Genomic DNA, 4,961 nt, shown 5'->3' on the forward strand with positions numbered 1-4,961 from the left:
TGCCCGGGCTGGGCCCTGGTACCTGCAGCGCGGGGCAGTCCCGGCAGGTTTTTGCAGCCTTGCAGGAAGGCTGCTGGTCTGGCGGGTGAGTTTTCATTCCTCGCCTTTCACTGCTCCCTGCTGGTCTCCAGGACGCTGAGCACTGGGGGAGAAAAGCAGAAGCGGCTACTTCTAGTTGAGGAGTATTGAATCAGGATGCTCTGACCCCGGAGGTCATTACTCCAGCCCCTGGCTCGAAGCAGGTCGAAAAAGAGTGTGTTGCTCACCGCGTTGTCCAGTTGGGTTTTGAATGTCGCTGGGAATGGAGGTTCCACAGCCTTTCTGGGCAACTTGGTCCAGTGTTTGACCACCCTCATAGTAAAAAATCAGGATCTTGGGGACATGCTTTGAAGAGTTCCCCCACTGTGTTCCCAAACTTTTTATAAATGCCAAACATTTTTTCAAAAAAGTGGCTCCTCAGCCAGGCGGCACCCTGTACTGTAGCATGGAGTTATTCCCTCCCAGGCAGGGACTTTGCATTTGATTTTTTTTGAACTTCATGAGGTTCCTACCAGCCATTTATCCAGCATATTGGGACTCCTCTAAGTAGTAGCCCTACTCTCCGAGTCTGTCAACCACTACCCCTGATTTGGTACTGTGCATAAATTTGCTGGCCATATGCTTTGTCACATTGTTCAGGGTGTTAATAAAGGCATCACAGAGTATTGGTCCCGGAACTGACCCCTGAGAGGTGCTGCTCAACTCCACTGGTTGTCACTTGGACTTTTTAACTGCTGATCAGCTTTGAGCTCGGTGGTCCAGCCAGTTTTCAAACAACCTCACTATTCATGTACCCAGTGACTACCTCACTAATTTGGTTGTAAGAATACTAGGGGAAATGGCATTGAGAGCCTCACTAAAGTCAATCTAAATTGCTGTCTCAATCAGAACCAAAGGGCTGATGCTCCCAGTGCAGCAGCCTGCTTTGCCAGCTGCCCCAGACAGACCCTCCAGTCCTCTCCACAAAACCTCTACCCCAGTCACTCACCTGATCCCACCTCCCATCTGCACTGACACTGCTCTCAAGCTGCCCTCCTCGCTCTTCCCCCATCTGCTTTCCAACAATTACCAAGCCTCACAAGGGTGCTTCTTGGGGCGGGACCAGGTGGGCAGGTAGACTTTTCATGGAACAGATAGGTTGTTGATACATGGCCAGACTTGCTCTCAGAGTCCTTTGCCTTGCTGTGTATCTGCTGTGCAGTCTGATAATTGAAATACCTTTTGATGAAATCTTGTTCTTAATCCTCTCAAATATGTACATGTGCTGATATTGAGTCTAGTTTACTTAATGAAGCTTTGGATAGAGTGGTCTGTTCCTGTAAACACCATGCAGACCAGGGCCCCCAGCAACCTCTTATCAGATTTTGCCCTAGGAAATAGTAAAAAGTCTGAGAGAGATTGTGGGTTTGGGATCTGGCAGAGACTGCGGGGCTGGGGTCTGGCACTTGTGAAAAGTGCTGAAGACTAAAGCACAGCACACAAGGAGCTTGGACTCCCACAAGCTCTGCTAGTCAGGGGAAGAGCTTTGATTTTGTTTATTTTGCAAAGTCTGTTTTTTGACTCTTTGAACTGTGTTCTGCAGGAAGGACTTAGGCAGATCTTGGGCTGAGCCTTTCTTGGGCCAGTGAGAGAGCCCAATACTGAACGGTTGCCAGAGGCCGGATCCTTGAAGGAGTGTCTTGCTGTAATTACTGTGCTGGCAGAGGATGTTCAGGTGGCACGGAGGCTGAAGGGCTCTTTGGATATAGGGGATGCTGTAGAGCTTGTTGGATTCAAACGTTGCACTGTGTGTATAAGTTAGGGGTGATTTCTAAAGGAAGTAAAAAGGTAGGAAAATACAGCCCTGATGGAAGGTACCTCAAAACTTTCTGCACTGCTATTAAATTACTTATGTCCTTGCTGCAAGATGGATAGCAAGAAAAAAGCCCTGTCCATGTATGGCTCATGACATTTATTTCTCATCTTTTGAACCCAGAACAGAAATCCCTGCGTAGCCAGAAGAGAAGTTAGGAGTAAGACTTGGATAAGAGTTTGCGTAAAATGTACAGTAAAGCTTCCTGCTCTGTGAGCAGCAGCACTGCAGCCGGTTCTCAAAAGTTAGCTTGTCTTCACTCCTTGCACAGCGGAGGAAGGAAGGCAAGTTAGAAGACTTCTGAACTCAGCACTGACCTGTTGCTGCTATCTCTGATGTCCGGGACTTTTACATGGTTGAAGAGTGGACAGGGGACAGATGCTGAGGGCAACTTGGAAATGGCTGAGGAGAGCTGAGGAGGTGAGGCACCCCAAAGCAGCAGTGTTATGGACATGCCAGGTGCAGCTTTAGAAGGGTAGCTTCCTGAGCCTGTAAAGGTCTGTCCAAACCCAACTGACCACTGTGTGATAGGTGCTACAGTGCTTTGTTGGGTCTGCGATTTCTAAGGCATCTCCAGAAACAGTCATGCTTCTAGTTGTTTTTCTTTCCTTGCTCTCATCAAAGAAGCATCTATAGGTTTAAGCTAATCTGATCTCTTGACTTCCCTTGTACCTGACAGTCTGCTACGTCCAGCTGCTCACCATGCCAGGTCAGAGAGCCAACCCTGTGTAGTTTGAGATACATTCCCTTCGTTGCACTTGCTGGGGTTAATTGGCCATTAGTGTCCTGTCTCCAGAGTGGCCCATGGAGGTCTCTCTTCAAAAACAACATAACTAATTTCATGATTTTCTTTTCTTGCTGAGGACCATCTTTCTTCACCCCTATCTGCTGACATTCAGCATGTTGAAAGCAGAGCAATGGGAGCCCTGGTCATTGCAGCCAGCCGTGCAATAGAAATGGCCACAGTTGTGCTCATAATGATGGTTAATTACCTGGGTTTGAAAGGAAACAGTTCATTAGCAGTTATGTAGCTACAGAGTCCTGCCTGTCTTACATGCTGTGGTCTGTTCTCAAGACCTTCAGAATAAAAATGGAGACATAGTGAAATGTACAGGCAGTAACAAACGCTGTTTCTCATTTGTTGATGCTGGGAGCAGGGGCATTTTGCTGTGCTGAGTTTCCTTGTGAGTGAAGGGTGTTAGTCCCAGGGAAATTGTTTTCCTCTCCTGAGGACTGTCAAGCACGTTCCTGCCCTTCCCTTTGGGAGCCCTGTCATTGGAGTTGCAGAGTTGTAGGTGGGGTCTGCAGAATGATCTCAACGACACAGAAGGAGCAGGCTTTGCTGAGGAGGTCTAATAGCTGCAGTGCCTGAGGAGCCTCCTCCTTTTGCTGAGCCTTGCTGTAAGGTCCTTCTGCTCCTGCTTATGACCTCTGCCCAAATCCCTTGGTACATGAGCTAGCTCCTATCAAAGCTTGAGAGGCTGGATGAGTCCAGCGAGGTGTTTGGCTAATGCTTCACAAGGAGCAGGTTTTTCCTTTGCTTCCCTCTACACTGCAATCCTTCTGCTGACAGGCAAGATGTTAAAATAAAGGCTGCATGGCCCCTATTGATTCTACCCAAGGCGCTTTTTTTTTTTTTCCCTGTGGAAGCCTTACACGCAAAGTCTTGCACTGTGCCTTTCAACTCAGGCTCTGGATCAAGTCTTGCAAAGATTGGGTGCAGCTGCAAGACTGCTGGAGGGGTTTTTATCCTCACATCAGATGGAGCCGGGGCAAAAAAAAAAAAAGGGTAAATCACAGAGCCAGGACTTTCTTGGCGTCTCTGGGATTGTGGCTCCTCCTGCCCCTCCGGCCTTCAGAAATGTACTCGGCAGAGCTGCCCGCATAGAAAAACAAATGCATCCCAAACCAAAACAAACAGAGTTGGGTGTTGGTAGTGAATGGGCCAACACTGTGTGCTGGCGTCATCTCTGCCCACTGCCAGCACGTTGTCATAGGAACAGCTGGATTATTTTACAATCCAGCTGTGGAGCCAATTCTCCAAAGGAGTAGCCTGGAGGGAGGAGAGAGGGGCGGGCAGAAGGGAGCACTGCTGCATTTTCTGGTAACTGGAGGGAGGAGAAGTATTAATGGAGAGAGGGAGGGAAGGATTACCAGTGAGTGCCATCTATCATAGCCTGAAACCGCAACCAGTCATTTCCAGATAACTGACTCCCTGCTGTTAGCTGCATCTGAGAATTACAAGCTGCCTTGTGGGAGAAGGGGAGTGAGGAAAAAGGCAAATCTTTTTGTGTGGAGGCTGATAACGTGTATCACAGCATGTTGTCCCACAGTGACCGTGGCTTGCCAGCTGCAGGGAGTGCTGTGCACCTGTATGGGGCCCCACCACACCAGAAAGTTGAAGCTGATCAAGTAATGGGTGTTAGCTCACAGGAGAAAGATTCATCACCATTTCCCTTGCCTTCTCTGAAAATATTTGTTGCCCTGTTTCCTTTCTGGAAGCTCCTTGGATCCTGTTTTGATGCTGCAGAGCACTGAGGGCATCATAGGTACCTAAAGGGAGGTTTAGACTTTGTGCTGGTGGAGGCTGTCGTACCAAAATGAACACGCTTGGTCCGATGGCAGGATGTTTGCTCTTCAAGTGAGCTCCGGGCCTTGTGGTTTAGCAAGTCACACTGGTTTTGTGCTTGATGAGTACCCTGCAATGAAGATTTGGTGACAAAAGCGAAGAGCTTGCAGCGGTTGTGAGAACAAAAGCAGTGCCTTTGGTCTGATACAGCTGGGGCTGCGGAGAGTTGCTCTTCTAGAAGGGGAAACCAGGCAGAAGGAAAATTGCCTGCCTGCAGGAGCGCTCCCGGCTCAGGTGGGAAGCGAGATAAGGTGGAGAGGCTTGACTGGAGGTGGTAGTGTTAGCAGCTCTCTAGTGTGCCGTGTCCAGGACGTGGTTACACTCGCGGTGTCTGAAAACAGACACCACCACCACCCCCCCCTCCTGGTTTAGCCCATTTTAGTGTTAGAAGTGGCGTCCCAGAGCCCCGGGACGCGGTGCTGGGGGAGGCGGGAGCTGCTG

Source organism: Pygoscelis adeliae, unplaced genomic scaffold (genome assembly GCF_000699105.1).
Source record: "Pygoscelis adeliae isolate BGI_AS28 unplaced genomic scaffold, ASM69910v1 Scaffold71, whole genome shotgun sequence".
Classification (NCBI taxonomy): domain Eukaryota; kingdom Metazoa; phylum Chordata; class Aves; order Sphenisciformes; family Spheniscidae; genus Pygoscelis; species Pygoscelis adeliae.